Source organism: Geospiza fortis, unplaced genomic scaffold (genome assembly GCF_000277835.1).
Source record: "Geospiza fortis unplaced genomic scaffold, GeoFor_1.0 scaffold16, whole genome shotgun sequence".
Taxonomy (NCBI): Eukaryota; Metazoa; Chordata; class Aves; order Passeriformes; family Thraupidae; genus Geospiza; species Geospiza fortis.
In genome coordinates, this window is record NW_005054302.1 from 13,181,815 (window position 1) to 13,198,616 (window position 16,802).

At 42.0% G+C, this 16,802-nt stretch overlaps 1 protein-coding gene across 1 annotated transcript in view; it reads left to right on the forward strand.

Moving 5' to 3' along the window:
- The first annotated feature begins 758 nt into the window (after positions 1 to 758).
- ME3 (malic enzyme 3) overlaps positions 759 to 16,802 on the forward strand; it is an 85,806-nt gene continuing 69,762 nt past the window's right edge. The window contains exon 1 of the mRNA XM_031066025.1: positions 759 to 777. The gene's annotated coding sequence lies outside the window, so the exon portion shown is untranslated. The remainder of the gene's footprint in view (positions 778 to 16,802) is intronic.

A 16,802-nucleotide genomic window follows, 5' to 3' on the forward strand; every position in this document is an offset into this window, starting at 1 on the left:
ATCCCAGGGCAGTGCATCTGTAATTAACATACAAGTAAAGACTCTTGGGTAGACTTAGCACTCTTGGGTAAACTGAAGCACGTATTAGCTTTTAGATTGCACATAGGGTCACAGAAATGCATTTTTTTGCAAGATGCCCAGTTAATAAGTTCAAAAACCAACCCAAAGTCATGAATGCCCAAACTATCTGTTCTATACTGTGTCCTTCAAATGACTTATTTATTCCCAAGATATTTAGTTTAACCATATTAATTTCTGAATGATGGAATGAGACAGTGTTTTCAGGGTCAGTGACTGATTTACACTCCTGCTCTTTGCCTTCAGGCAGGGGATTCTCACCCACTGAAGAGACCTGAAGACATCTCTGTTGTTCCACCAGTCCCTAAATCAGCTGCTTCCTGCAGGGTGTAAAGAGTACCTCCAACTTTAGAGAACCCATTAGCTTATTTATGAGAGAATTTGTCAATTCTCTTTGCTGCTCCCAAAGGTTCCCCAAAACTGTCAGATCACTGGGAAGTTGTTTAGTATCAGCCATAACTCAAAGAGTTATGTTTGACCTTTATCTTCATAAACATGATCTTAGGCTACAATTGTACTGCTTTGAACATCTGAAAAAGAAAATGATAAGAAACTGTCCTTCTAGGAGGTATTTAACCAATACCCTTCTTTTTCAGTAGGAGTGTCTTGGGCCACTGAAGCTGCCTCCTCTTCCAGCCACCTGAGGCTGCTCTGCCAAAGAGCTGACTTGACCTTGTGGGTACTCTGTGGTCACTCAGGGTGAGACTTCGCCTTCTGTAGATGGGATGGTGTTTCCTCCTATCTCTGTCCTTTTAGGCTTCTTGTTTTGGGCTTTTCAGTAGTAATTCTGCCTTAGGACTTGATTAAATGTATGTTGAAAATTTCTTTCTTTTCCTCGTTTTCCATCTGGGAGAACACTGATCCCTCATGCTGCTTCTAGACTGGACTTCTCTCTGCTTTTCTGACCTTGTGTGACTAACACTATCCTGGGATGCTCAGATGCCATATCTTTCCTGACTTCAAACTGATTTTCCCTGTTCGCAGCATTCAGAAATCCCAGGGTGCTTAAACATACGCGTATCACATTGGATTTGCCATGTGGAGCTTGCTGCAGGCATTTCATGCTTCACACACAATAACCTAATATATATACCAGATTTGGCACAGAGTCCTGTCCTAAATTACTCCCCCCACCTGCCCACTCTTGCTTTGTGTTATTTGGAGGATTTCGCTATTACAGAATCCTGTGCTTCTAGGTGTTTTGTTGCACCTGAGCATGCTCTCCTTAAGGCATAAGAAGATTACATTCTGCCAGTTCCAAGGTTTGTTTCCTTTTCAAGCTGTAAATACAGATGTTCAACAGGTACTGTGAATGTTAAATTTACATTAGAGTTGCATTCAAAATATCCAGAAAGGCAATTCCTGAAGGGACCTTAAAATGTAGAATTCTGCTGCCTGTACTGTATCTTGCTGTGATTTGTTGTCACTTGGCTTTTCATCCACTTTGGCCATGTACATTTGATATGAAATTATAGGAGGGTTCCAATGTATGAAACACTGAAAATTTAACTGCTTTAACACCAAAAGATCTAAAGGTGATGTATCTCTAATGTCTTCTTTTTCTGGTTTTTATTTACAGTCTATGTATCTATATTGGTAAAATGTTGCCATTGAGTGAAAAAATTACTGTTAGCCAACCATTTTTTCTGACTCTTGGAGAGTTTCACAGTAAATGTGTTTCCTACCTGCATGCGCTTCAGCAGCTGTGCATGTGCCTGTATACAGTTTTGGGAGGAAAACTACTTAGAGTAGTTAGAACCCAAATGAGACATAAACTGTGGTCTCATGTCAGCATGATTTCAGTTCTGGTGAAGTTAGTGGGAAATTAGTGTGTGCTTCTACACAAGTGTTTTCCTGCCTTTGGGGATGTCCTGCATATGAGTACTGCATTTTCTGTGAGTCTAATATAGGCAGGGCAACTCAACTCAGAGCTCTGAAAGAAGAGGAGTAGTTCAAAGAGAGGAATTACTGCAGCATGTTATAAAATGGGTGTTGGTTGCCTCCTTTCCGTCAACTTTTCCCTAAGACTGTTTACTTAAAAGCTCCTCATCTATTGCCAGGAATGTAGCTATCCTATTTTAGGCTATATCTACTCAATAAAACTCTAAGCCCACAGAGCATGAGGGAGCCTTTGCACTGGTGTTTTGATGCTATGATCCACCAGACTCTGCAGGTATTTAAAATAAACTTCTTTTGTCTAAGGTGCTCAACCTCTCTGAAGTAAAAAGCAAACATTTAAATGCAGCTTTGCTGTTGGGCCATTCTTCTCTCATTTCTATAAACTGAAGCTCCTAAAAGTTCATGATGTTGATGCCTCCAGATAATTTCCCAAAATCACATGCAGAGAGAGAGGTAAATGAGAGAGTCTAAATGAGCACAGGGAGTAGGCAGAAGAGACAGAAGAGGCCATAAGGCAGATGGAAAGGAGGAACTGATAGAAATTTAGCCTCATTTTGTGTGTGTTGCATATTGCCAATGCTTCTGCTGAATCATGGGGTCTTGTGCTTTTAAGAATTTACCCCCTGTTATGGGGGTGAAAATACAGCAGATATGGTGAAAATACAGGAAAGAAGGATTTTATACTTCTATAACCTGCTGCAGAAAAGTACTTTCTTGTTCAGCCTGATAAGCTTTGGGGATCATAATGCCTTCATTGCTGTATCTGTGAATACTTTCTGTCGTCTCTGCTCTGAATCCAAACAAACCAACTTAAGCAGCCCTGTAAGTGATCTTGGTTCAGTCTCCCTGACAGTAAAGGAGGCCTCTCACCTTAGCAATTTCAAATGGAGCAACTTTAATTTGTCTGGACTGTGTTCTTTGCACCAGGTCTTAATTTTTCTAAAAGGTGGAAAAATAGTAGTAGTTTGGGAGTGTGTGAGGGATGATACAAAACTACTGTCTTTTAACAGCTTGGATCAGATTCTGCCTGGCAGCTGAAGTCCAGCCCCAAGCAGGGCTGAATTTGGCATTATCAGACACTGCTCCATGGCTGATGGGGTGCATTTGTCCTGCCTGGAATTTGAAAAACAGGCTGTTTCTTGTGCTTTCTTCACTCTGATGCTTATTAAGAATTTGACCTTTTGGGAGGTCAGTATGTTGGTGCACCCAAGAGTCTTGTAGGTGAGTGGGTATTTGAGCTAAGTCTTCAAATACAAGTCAGCCCTGCAGCTATCTTAGGGAGAAGCATCTTCTCGTCTGCTTATGATGGACCGGCTGCCACTTTGCCATGGCTTTCTGTGTTGCACTGTCACTCATTTCTGTGTGAAGCATTTTTGCTGGGACCCAAAAGCTTGTGTCAGATTTAGGCTCTCGGTTCTATGTTTAGCTCATGTTGAAATCTTTGTGCTACTTTGCCTCTCTTCATTCAGGTGTTCATCTGACAGTTATTTGATTTTTCTCATTGCTCTCTGCTAGGTGAAATGGGGTCATCTGTTTACAGCTATGAGTTTTTCTACTAATTTTCTTAGACATCAGCTCACGACCTGATGTCAATGTGCAGGATTTAAGAAAACCTATTTTGGCTGGCATAGCAGGCTGTCTGTCTGTGCACATGCCTAAAGTGATCTCCTGCTGGGGGTTGGGAAGGGATTTCCTCTGTCAGGAGCAGCACACAAAGAGCCAGAAGCATTTCTGAAAGAGGGAAAAGCTCACATTCCTTCAGGGCATCAGCTACCTGAGCCTGGATGGGGACATGCCAAAGGGGACCTGCCAGCTGGTTCTGGCATCTGGGTACTCATCTCTTTGACTTTTTGTGTACCACAGAATTATTCCACAATTATTCCACATTCTCCAGCAGGAAATGCTGACATCCAGTTCCTACCTGCTGTATTAAAGACCCTTAATTTTATTTCTTTCTGGGTGACTTGAGGGCACTGTGGTCTGTAGCTCCCCACAGTGGGAGATCTCTGGAAATGCTTCAGGCTCCAGTGAGTTTGCAAGGACGGAGGAAGGGTGACTGGGTTTGCTTTTTTAACTATCTCTGCACTTGGCCTGTTTCACCCTTTGCAGGAGGTAAAATATGTCCCAAGTAATGAGATTTTTTTTTTCAGTTTGTCTGCAAGGTTCAAAGGAGTAGAGATGCTTGGTAGCTTTTTGTCTCCCCTTTGGAAGAGAAAAATGCAGTCCTCAAATTCCTGTTGCACTGCTGGAGAGTGAAATCCAGGGTATTTTGCTGAGGGCAGGAAGGGGAACATCTCTCATTAGACCAAACACAAGCATACAGGCATCTGCAAGCCAAATAGTCACAAATTAGGAGTTATGGGATTTTAAAGCAGGTTCTGGTTTATTTGGTCAGGTTTGAGTCAAATGAGGTGATTAACAGTTGTCCTATGTTTCAGTCTCCTTCTCTGAAGAGCAGTGTGTGCTCTTCACATAGGGGTGGCTGGAGAGATGCTACAGCTCTGCTGGTCCCTCCTAGGAAGAATTGTTTGGGATGTCAGTGTCCAAACTGACTGCTCAAATAGGCATGGGATTGGTTGATGACCACAAGAGAGAATAAGGGTAGGAAGATGGGATGGAGAGTTGTGCCTTTGTCAAGTCCCATCTGCAGCTGCTGGAAGTGGGTCTTAGATTGAGACTGTTCTTGAGTGCACTCAGTCTGTGTGGAGAGGTTATGCTCCTCATGGAACAGCTCTGAGCAACAGCAGACCTTGTCTAGGATAAGATATTGGTCCTCTGAGATTAAAACTCAGAAAGATCCCCATGGCTGGTTCCATAATGTTCAGATTGTGGGAAGGACAGTGGTAGGCACTGAACCATGGATGGACTTCTTGGCCCTGCCCCTTGGACATGGGTCGCACCAAGGAGCATGAGCCACATCCACCACTCTTGACCAAGTGTGTGAACTGGATTATATAACTATATAACTTAATAGTTATTTCAATAGGCAGCCACTTAAGTCAGCCTTTTCCCAGCTGAAGCAACACAAAACAAGACTTTACATAGTACACACACTGGCTACCTTATAGGTGGCTGTCACACAACACAGGACAATCCCATGTTGAGTTTCCAGCTTTACAATTGTTCTTGATCCTGAGCCAGTCCTAAAGAACAGAACAGGATATTCTTTCAGATCTTCACCTCATTATATTACTGTGACTTGTTTTGTTGGGTTTTTTTAATGTCTATATCTGTGGATAATGCTTTAAAATGGGCTTGAATATTTCTTCAAAAGTATGATTTACATCCTATATTTGATGTTAACAACCTTAGTTTACATGCGTGTGTTTGCTGCCACTTGCTATTAGTTGCATTTAATTCAGCTAAAAAAACAAGCATCTACACAGGTTAATCTTCTTTTCATAATCTGTTTTGATTCCAATTCACTTCATTTTGTGCCCCAGCACTGGGATTCCAGCTCTCCACCCTTTACTGCACCTTGCAAACAGAAGTGATATCTTCTAGTCAGGACAAGTCTCTCTGGAGGAAAGGAGATCTGTCTGGTAAATTTGAGAACCAGTGCACTAGTTTAGCATTGAAAACTTTTGCACTGCAAACACAACAGAAAGATAGGAGTAGTCCGAAAACATTCAGACTTTTTGGACCATTCCCACTGGGCTGTTTGTTCAGGTCTGTTGCAAACCTTGTGTGTCTCCAGTCAGTATTTAATCTCCTTTTTTTCTTATACCTATATATGTACTTCTTATAATGTATTTAGGAAGGACAAGGAAGGAGGTCAATCCTTCATAAGGATACTGGCAATAACCCTCTAGTAGTTCCCTTCAGGACAGTTCTGGCCTGAAGTAATCTAAACTGTTTCTTAAATATATTTTGTAGTGTTTCATTCAGCTCTGACTTGTGCCCTATGTTTTTTCCACAAAAGCCATAAACTGAAGGAAACATAAGCACAGCACATCTTTATTTTCAGTTCTATAAAATATATTAAATCTAGCAATAAAAATTGCTGATTTATAGTATAACTTCTGGAAAACAGATAGTGAAGGGCTAAACTTCAAAGGGTTTGAAAAATTTATCTAGAGGAATGCTACCCAACTTGTTTCACTATAATCATATTTGAGTAGCACCAACAGGAGCAGCTCATGGGCTTCAGTGGGGACTGTGCTTCACACACTAAGGCTTTATTATTAAACTGAGTCATTTCAAGAAGCAATTTTATTTATAACCCTAAATAAAAGCATGTGAGGTTTTGTTTTATAAATACATCATCATTGCATCTGTGCATTTAAGCAGCATCCCTGTGCACTGCAGCTGGGAATTGAAAACCTGATTATTTCCAGGCAGGTTGTGATCTGTACAGTTCTGTGTCACTGCTGTAATTCTTGACAATATTTTCCAGAGTTCTAAAAGTCAAACCCCAGTGCCCTGGAAACTACATTTTGCTACGGATGCAGTTTAGTAAGGGGTTTTCCAGGGAAGAAAGTTCATGCAGCACCAAGTGTCCAACCATTCCTGTCTCATGAACTCAGTGCTGTAGTGGAGGGCTGCAATAACAGCTTTGCTGCAAGCAGATTTACACAGATACACCCAGAACAAACATTTCCTGTCATTTTTTATCTTCTTTGTTAGATACAAACACAAATGTCTCCAAGGACAATCAAGTGGGAACACTTTGAAATGATCCCAAGCAGTGAGCAAGTGCATTAACATGCAGGGTCCTGTTTGAGTTTTCTAATTAAACTCAATTGTGTTCTCTGACCTGCATTTTAAATACTGAATATTTAGTGAGATTCATACTTTTTTTCTCCTAGCCTGGCTCCTTTCAGGCTTTGTTCAGCATGTGAATTACTCCATTAAGGAAGTGTGAAAGCACTGGACTATGCATTGAGTTGCTATTTTGACATTCCAGAGGGAGATGCTACTAAGCTGTAAATTACAGAATTTGACATCATTTATTTGAATTCAGATCAGTTTGGCCTGAAAAGCAGGGTTTAGCTATTTGACCTGCTGTGACCTGTTTCTGTCCTTTGTTAGGTAGGTACCTGAATTGTTTGCTAATTTTTTCCTATTCTCCTGTGTACAGAAATCTAAAGTATTCAAATGTTTTAGCCCATGCTTTGTTGAAATAAAAATAATTTTGTGCTTCATCAAAATGTGAGATTTCTAAACATTTTGGGGGCTACCGTTTCTCTCTTTTTTATTTTCTTCCCAGTATGCCACAGTTTCAATAGTGTAGTTACAAGAAGAAGAAAATTGCTTGTAAAACCCATCAAAATCTGGACACTGTTGAAGCTAACATTTAATACAGTATTTACAGTTACCTGAGATGAGACTGTAAAGGTACTGGGTTGGAAATCTGGACTCCAGGAAGAAGTAGAGCACTCTCTGCCTGAGCCATAGCCTAATGCAGAGCTCCTTGTGTGTTGGAGAGATGAAGCTGGGGCAGTAAGACCAGGATGATGAATCTGTGCTGTGCTTGAGATGGATGCTGATGGGGCAGCAGTAGCCCCTATGAGATGGAGGAAAAGTGGAAAGAAGCAGTGAAGTGAGGAGCAAAACCTGGTTTTTTAAGTGAGACTCACAGAAAGGTTGAAATTTAAGAGACTTGGTGTTGTAGTTCCCTGAATTTTCCTGTTATTTACTGAATTAACTTGAAAGTTTGAAGCATTGCAAAATCATAATACAAATACAGGTCTTTATTTTCTACTTCCAAAGCCTCTTAGTCTGAGTGCATGAACACCTCAGCCAATATATGTGTGGGTGCAGATACACTGTTCAGGCAAAAGCCCCAGACCTTTGAAAGGAAACACACAGGATGCAAAGCAGATGCCCATTTGCCATCCTTGCAAATAATTTCCCACTTTTTCAAACAGCTGGTGCTGGCTGTTGTCAGAGCCTGCTCTCCTGAGCAGGTTGCTTGGGTCACTGGTCTGACACCATTGCTGTTCTGGTTGTGCTGCTGTGGCTGCTCTGCATCCTGCTGGCACCTCCTGCCTTCTCTCCAGCCCATGCATTCCCACACTGCAGAGTCCAGCTTTTCAGAAACACAGATGCTGGACTTTGCCAGTGCAGCAAGGTGCTGTGGTGGAGGGGAACTTGCTGTGACATGCTGAGGCTCTGCTGCTGCTGTGCTCTTCTGTGGGGTTACTTCCAAGCCAAGTGCTCCAACCTCTCCTCCACAGCTTGCTGACTCAAGCTTTTGAAAAGACAGATGTACTGCAGCAGGATCACTTCACCAAGTTGTTTGTTTCCTACTCCCTTTTTGATATGGCCTTTGGAGAGGCTAGCAGAAATGGGAAAACACAGCTTAACATTCTTACTTACTCTGCTCCCGTGGGGAGGCAGGAGACGCCTTCTTGGTTATTGCCAGTTTTCCTTGACTGCCTCTAGATTATTGTCCAAGTCTAGAAGAGGAGACCTTCTGAGGCTGAAATATGTTGTTTATCCTTCCTGGTTGTACATTAGGCAATGGGGAATTTTTTGTTTTCATTCCCTCAATGCAAGTCATGAATGCAATGATACTGTGCCTAGCATTTGGTCTGTAGGTTGGCTGCTGCAGGATCATAAAAGGCCTGTGTACTGGGCAGATAAAGCTGATATAAGAGGGTTTTTTTCAGTGCAGAGAGGAGCTGGCACCAAGCCCTCTGCATCTCTTTCCATTTTAGTGCAGAGGATTTTCTGGGGAACTGTAAAAGTCATGGGCTGTGAGTGGCATTGCTGGGAGTGTGCAGTGAGGAACAAGTCCTTCAGCTGACTGAAGCAGCCATCAGCTGGCTCCAGATCTGAGCTGGCAGCTACTTCTGCCTGCAGCCCTGAGCTGTCCCAGCTGATTGCAAACACAGCTGAGAGCTGTGTCTGGAGATGGACAGTCATGCTAGACAGCAGTGAGCTGCCTGGATGCTGTGCACAGGCCTGTGATGTAGGACATGGTAGTGTGAAGGAATGATAATTCAAGAATGCTCATCACTGTAATGTAGTAACAACTATGCCTAAGCTTAAAGGAACAGGAAGGAAAGAGCAAAGGCGGGAAACAAAAGATGTACAAAACAGAGAAAGATGTACATAACCTGTTAATTCCTTTAACCATTTTTTGCTTCATTTCATGCTTTTGGAGATATTTTCCCCCCTGATTTTACACTTTTATAACAACAATGGTATACAAATTAAATAAATGGCTTGTTCCATTTTGACTTTTCCAGTTCTGCATTGTTCCCCCAAGAAGCATGGTACAGAAGTTCTCTTGGATGTAGCTGCCAAGTAACTTATTCTGGTGGGAACCTGCTGGTCTTTGAAGCATCCAATCTAGGAGTTTTCTCCTGAAATGTGAGGTGCAGCAAACATTCTGGTAGTGGCAGTTGCAATACTTGCTTTCTATTTGCCTGAGCAGGTTGTGCTTTGTGTGGTATTGATATAAATGATACAGTAAACAATAAAGAAATAGTATAGTAAAATGACTCTATGATAATGTTACCTGCTTGTTCACTGTACTCTCTGCCCCCTCCAAGTTCTCAAGGACTCAGGAGGCTTGAGCAATCTGCATTTATCAGCTGCTGCTTGAGATCATGGGAATGCTGTTGGCATTGGGAGCAGTGATTCCCCCCTTCCTGAGTTCACTGAGACCAGAAGAACCTTCCATCGTGGTCCATGCACTTTGCCATGGCAGAAAGCAAAAGTGAGAAATCATTCCTTTAAGCTGGCTGTTAGAAATTTAGATGCCAGCAGTGATATAACAGAGGGCTCTATTTTCTGTGCTTTTTACTGCTTTCTGTGTATTGTAGGGTTTGAGTTAGCAGTGATTTTAAAGCAATGCAATTACAGTATTTATTCATTATATTTGCTGATGAGAACAAGCTATAGAGTATCCGTGGCCATATCCAAGGGCAGAACTAGAACTCAAAAGGATTTGCACAAACTGCAGGAATTACATGAAAATGCAAACATATGTGAGGTTGATTTACAATAATCAACAGTGCAAACACAAGCTGAGGGGAGAAATCCAGCCAGGGAGCACATCTGCAAGAAAGGATCCAAAGGGGAGTTGCGGGGGTATGGCAGATCTCAAACCAAACAGAAGACAACAATCTCATACTGTTGTGAAAAAAAGATCCAATCTTCATATGATTATGTATAGATTGGGTTGTTCTTTGCAAGATGTATTTAGTGAACCTTCTCCTCGCTTTGGCCTGTGCAATTGAGCAGGGTGCCATGCCCCATCTGGCACACAGCTCTTCCAAAGAGAGGAGGCCCCTTGATCAGAAGCTGGAGGTATGTTCCATAAAGGACAGTGGTCTTCACATATCTGAAGTGGGGCCTTAACATAACATCTAACATGGAAGATTGTTAAGACTAAAGAGAAGGTCTGTCCAGAGAGATGTAGGTGTAGCTCATCTTGCCTTATGAGCCAGAGGACCTCTTCATGCCCCCTGCAACCCCTTTTCTTCTCCGTAACTAAAAGAAAGAAACTTTGCAGCTGAGCAGACCTTAGACCCAAAGGATGTATTGGCTGTGTGACATTCTCATGGAAGCTTGAGTGGGAAGGAAATTAATACTCTCCCAAGGCCACTTGATGGGGAGTGTAACCCCTCCAGGCAAATCAATAATCATATGTTTTCTTTCCCCACCCCAGGAGAACTAATAGGGGCGAGAAGCATTTGGCAAAAAAAAATTAGCTCATAACTACAAAATTGGACATAGAACTTCATCCAGATGTATTTCCTACTCTGTGCCAACATGCAGTGTCATTATGTGGGCTATGTCAGCAGGACATTGGCAAGGAGAGAGGAGCTGGATTTGCCCATTGAAGCATTCAGCTGGGGAACAGCATGCACAGGAATTCACTTTCATTAAAGTAGCAAGTTCAGCTGGAAGCACAAGATGTGCAGAGGCTGCTTCTCTCTGTGGATTTATGTTGGCACTGTGAGCACAGCCTGAAATCAGAATGATGGAAGTGCAGCATCCAAACCAGCAAAATCCTGCTCATTGGTTTTCACAAACTTTCTTGGTACGTCTGTACCACATAGGCAACATAGGGAGTACTTGCTTTCTCTGTCCTTCTGTGCAACAACCAGCCACCTTTTTAACTAAGAAGAAAATTGAAATCAGGTCAGATTTTACTTTAAAGAGCAAAATTACTATTTATGCTGAGTATGAAGCAATTTGGTCTTCACACAGTAGAGAATAAGATGGTGATTACAGTTTGTCATTTTTCCCTCACTCATTTCCAAAAAATAAGACCAAGATGAATTAGGATTTATTTGGCAAATCTGATACCAATGCTTACTTCTTGACACTAAAGGGGGGAAAATAAGATGGAAAGTTCAGTCTCAGACAGAAAAGAAATGTCTAGGAATATAACAAACCGTTATGCTAATAATTCCATGATGCCATTATGGTGTGTATAAGCTTGAGTACAGTCCAAGGAGCTTTAAACTTCTGAATACTGATTCAAACATGTTCATATAGAGAGGATGGTGTGTCATAACCATAAATAACAGGGGTGAGGGAAGAGTCCTGGGGGTAGTTTTGAGACAAACTTGCTTTTAATGATGCCCCTCAAAGTTTTGCCCGTAACTTCAGTCAGGTCAGATTTCGCCCTTTGGAAATGATCCTCTCTGGAACAAGAAATCAACCTAGCTTTTATATAGGTGGATGGGCTTTGTCTCCAATTTCTGTGAATTTTCCAAGTTAGCTTTGGGAGTTAAGTTATGCAAGTAAATTAGAAGAAATGGAAAAAACGTGCATGTGGTTTTAGAAAAACATGTTGAATACATTAACACTGGATGAGAGCAGAGGGAATTCATAAAACGTTTTACATTCTACTAATTCCTGAGCTACGCAACTGATGTAAGAGTAAACCAAGTGGCACTGGTGGAAAAAGCTTTTTTGCAGAGTCCAGTGGACATCTGGCTACAGTTAAGGGATGCTTTTTTAATACAAAATGAATACCCTATTAAAATACGCAGTCCTATAGGTTCGGCATTGGGAAGGGCCTGCATTAGTCAAGGGCACTATAAACAGAGATGCACGCTATTGGGGGAAATGTTCAATAACCACCATGTTGTAAGGGTTCAGATTGTTTTGGCTCGGGATCGGAGAATTGCCCAGATGAGCTGCTCAGGATTCAGAAGGAATCAAAAGAGAAAGAGAGAAGGACCCTGAGCTGTGGGGAATCTTCCCTCTTGACAGCTGCCTTCACCTCTGTTGTTGGTTGCAGGAGATTGCTGGTTTAGCTTAAGACTTTCCTCTGATGCCACAGGGGCATCCCCAGTACTGCTGCTGCTGGTGGCATTGCCCCCTTGGTAGGCTCCAGGTAGAAGTGGATGCAGAGACCTGGAGCTTTTGGATAGGGTGGGTTCCTTGGCTAGGTTATTGAAGGCTAGGTATTAATTTCTAAGTACAAGACTTCATACCTTATGAGTGTTTAAAGGCTGATATAAGCTTTTCACATCAAAATGTTCAACCTGTTTTCATGGGAAAGGAGTTGTGCACTCAGAGATATTGTCATTCCATTGGCTCTACTTCACCCCTCTCTGTGTTTTGCTGTCTTTTCATGCAAGTTTCTCCCTGTCTCAAAATTTACAGCTAAGTTGTGATTTAAGAAAATCATAAATCCTTTGCCTCACTTTTTTTTTTCTTTTTCAGAGGTATGACACCAGGAATGAGAAATTAGTGGGGTAGGACCAGATCCTATCCTAGTGATATAGAAGTTTCTTCTTCTTCCATAAAAGTTCAAATCAGCATTTCTCTGTGGTTTGAATATCAATATGGTACATACTGCATATTCCTGCTGGGAGAAACATTTCTAGTGACAAGACCTCCTTGTCTTAGGGAAAAAAACTGACTCAAAGACCGTATTTTACACCCTTCCTTCTATTCCAGTCTCTGCCAGCTTCAACAAAGTCCATGACATCTCTGTTCTTGAAGTCCCATCATCCTTTGCCATCTGTGGCTGTTTGCCTCTATTCATACATTCTCATCACATTTTTATTTTCTGCTCACTAGGAGACTTCCTGGGGGAAGATCTCCTGCTGTTTGTCCCTTTCTTTTCCCTTGACCTTAATCACAACTACAAGTGCAACTATCATCAGCCATGTGTGATGTACATTTTATATTTCTCGACATGGAAATCTCTTTCCAAACTGCAGTCCTTTCTCTACAAACTACAACTTAGCCTATTTCAGATACAGTTTTATCTGATCTTTCTTAAGGCTATCTGGCTATTAGCTCGTCCTTGTATACCTATGATGGTGAACTTGGTATTTCATTCCCTACCATTTTGGTTCACTGTAAGCTGCAGCAGCCTCCATTCCAATGTAAGCCGGCACTCTGTGTCTCTCTAAAGGTTGTACTCAGTATATCTGCATGTTCTCAGTGTCTTTTTGCATAACATCTCCAGTGCATGGTCTTTCTTATGCTGAAATGTCATACAGCTGTCATTTCATCTAGGCTTTTAGAATCCTGTATCTGAATTAACCTAAAGTATTTTTGCTTCGTTTCTGGCTTTTCTGTGTGCTGCTGTTCTTTCTCCTCTTTTCTGTAATGAATCTAACCAGTCTTTGTGGTCAGAGCAGTTCACAGGTGATTCTCATTGCATGGCTTCTTTTATTTATTGTCAGATGTTGACTCCTGATTCAAAGCAGCCTGCAACATGAGCGTCTGTCATTCCTTTATAATATTTTCTGCTTTCTCTCATTTTCTCCACATTAAAAGGACTTCCTTTGAGTACCAACAAAGTTGAAACACTCAACCAACTTTTCAAAAAACTACTACCTGACCAAGTTAAGCTACTGATACAAAATCATAGAATTGTTTAAGTGGGAAAAGATCTTTAAGATCAAGTCCAGCTGTTAGCATGGCACTGCCAAGTCCATCCCTAAACCATGTCCCTAAGCACCGCATCTCTCAAAATCATTGCTTATCTTGCAGGTACACACATTTGTGCCCTGCTGTGTGCCTGGACCTGGAAGCTGGACTTCCTATGCTTTATTAGTCTATTTGGGCAGGATTTGCTCTGTTGGTACCACCTTCAAAACAACTGCTCTGGATCTAACTAGCAGAGATGTCCCCCAAAGGTGCCATGGTAGTTCAAGGAGAGAAGGAAGTTTATGAAGTATTTGGTGGGTTCCATCTGCTAGCTGCTGAGCCTGACCTTTGAGTCTTTCTTTAACTTTTTATCCAGTATAGGAACAATGACTTAATTCCTTTCCTGTTTTAGGGAAAGTAAAGGCTGTAAACCTTTAGCCTGTGACCTCCCTGATGGGCTGTGCTGGCAGGAGCTTGCTTTGTGTGTGCTTCTCGGCCCTTCCTGTGAGGCTGAAACTAAACATCCATGTTTGACTGCACTTCTGCAGTCTAGAGAAACTTCCCTTTGATGCAGTAAAACTAAAAAGTCATTTTGCACATGTCAGACACAGACCACAAAATTCAACCTGTGAACTTTGCATGGCAGCAGTGCCAGAAAGCTGAAATGCCTTTTTGTTTGCAGTAAAATGTATATGGGAAGTGAGCTATTGGGAAAATTAGTTCATCTTTTAACTTCTTATTTACTACATATCAGATTTGTAGGATCAGTGATGTATTCACAAAAAATGTGAAGGAATGTAATAGGACTCAATACAAGGTCCCTGGTGAAGGAATATTACTAGGAGCCATCTGTACTCTTTGCTGTAGTGCCATCCCAAAATTTTTCTTTACAGCCTTCAGACGGGGGTGATCTAATGCTGTTACTGAATGGTTTTAGAAGGAAAACATCTCATACAGTGTCATTGTCTAGTTTTATTCTGCCCTTCCTGGCTCACCCAATTAATTCTTAGAGCAAGAATTGCCTATTAGGTAGCTAATGATGCAGTAATTTATGCTGGTTACATACCTCCTGCAGCTGGTAATGCATCCCAATTACATGAAGCAAGACAGAAATCTGGAGCATCTCTTCCTCAGTCTTCCTTGCTTCTATAAAGAACAACATGCTCTCTTTTCCACTCTGCTGTATAGATCCATAGGGTCTGTTCAGTGTTGTCCCTCCAAAGAAGCACCCCTTGACTGTGTTATGCTATAGGATGATTGTCCTGCTTAACCATGTCTGTGCTCAGCAGGCCTGGTGGCTGCCAAAGCTGGCACTGCGAGCTCCTCATTTGCACGGCATGCCCAGCTGGGTGTCATGCAGCTCGATGGGAGTAGCCTGATTTTCTATGCAGACATTTCAATGGGGCCATAGGCAATAAATCGGTGTCCTATGGCGAGGGGTTTTTCTTCATGTCACTCACAATAAGAATTCAGCCAAAGATCCTTTGTGTTTTACCTCCGAGACGAATGTCATCCTACACTAAAACCACTTGCACAGAGGATTACTTTAACATAACAAATATTTTTGAGCTGACTTACTGACTTGGCAGCGGGCGTGCTGAGAGCACTGCGAGGCTTGTGCTGAGGATGAAGCTCATCATGCTAATCAGTGCTGCTCCTCTGCTGTCTCCTGCCTCTCTGTACCAGTCGTGTTTTTGGGACAGAGCCCACCTTTCTTCATTGCTTTGTTTTGATCTCCAGTATCTTTTTTTACAATGTGCTTTGGACCCTAAGGCTGTGATGCATGACAAGGGCTATTCTAATATGAATGTTTCTGAGGGTTTGTTCATAGTCCAGAACAACACCTTTGCATTTATTTAAAAGAAATAGGCTGCTTTTCTTTCAGTTGCTCTGCAAGTTACAGTCCTCTCCTGGTACCTGGAGTGCATTGAGCTTATGTGTCTCTGTGCTGCTGGTAAGCAAAGCTTGCAAGCAGAGTTGTCAATACTTAATGCTGCCAGGCTGTTTCTGTATAGGGCTGTGTCCCACCACAGTGGTTTTTTGGTTTGGTTTGGTTTTTTTCATAAGGAGATTTTATGTTGGTTAATTACTTAAACCAAGTAAAATGTTCTAAAGGCTATAAATGATAGTGTTTCCACCTTATTTTCCAAGGAGTTTTATTGAGAAATGAATAATATGATACACCTCATATTTAGATAATAATGATGAAGGAGATAAGTTAAATGGTAGGAAAGCAGGCTTAGGAGTCCCAGTCTATAAAGAGTTATGTGTGCAGTTGACGTTAGATGTCAGATGGAGGGAAAAAGCATGTCCAAAAGCCTCTGTAAAAACAGAAGGCCTTCATTTCTGGTGTTTTGAAAAGAGTAAGTCAGAGGAGGAAGGATGTGCAGGTGAGTTTTCCATAGGAGAGATGAAGTTAACAAAAATCCAAAGAATGTAGATTAAAAATGTAATGGATTTGGCAGTAGAGAGATGGTAAGGTCTCCTGAATACCCATGACCCATGGAGTACCAAACTTCTCCAGTTACACCTTTGCAAACACCTTCCCTGTAACATTCCCAATCCTAATGCTATGCTGCTCAACAACCTTTAGATCAGAACCCATGGACCCCAGGCATTTGTAATGTCTGGCACAGGCAGGCATCAGTCTTTCTTGGAGGCTGCAGGTGCTGCCAGACTCCACGGTAGAAACACTCTGGTCTGAGCCTGTGAGAGGGGAGGGAACCAAATCCAGAGCCGCTAAGACCCAGTGTGATAAATTAACTGTGTCTTTTCTTTATGCTCTGGTGGAAGCACCCAGCTCTGGTTTCAGCTGAAATCTGGGGGCTTTCCCACAAACTTCATAGCACAGGACATGCTACAGAGGCAGCACATCAGGATCTGAGCTGTGCTTTGTGTAAGGACAGACTGCTGGAAACAACCAGCACTGAAAGTCTGCTAAAGGCTTCTGAGCCCCCTGCCACATGTCACAGAAGGAATCAAATATTGTTCATCCCAGAGCTCTGAGGTAGCACCTCTGTATTTTG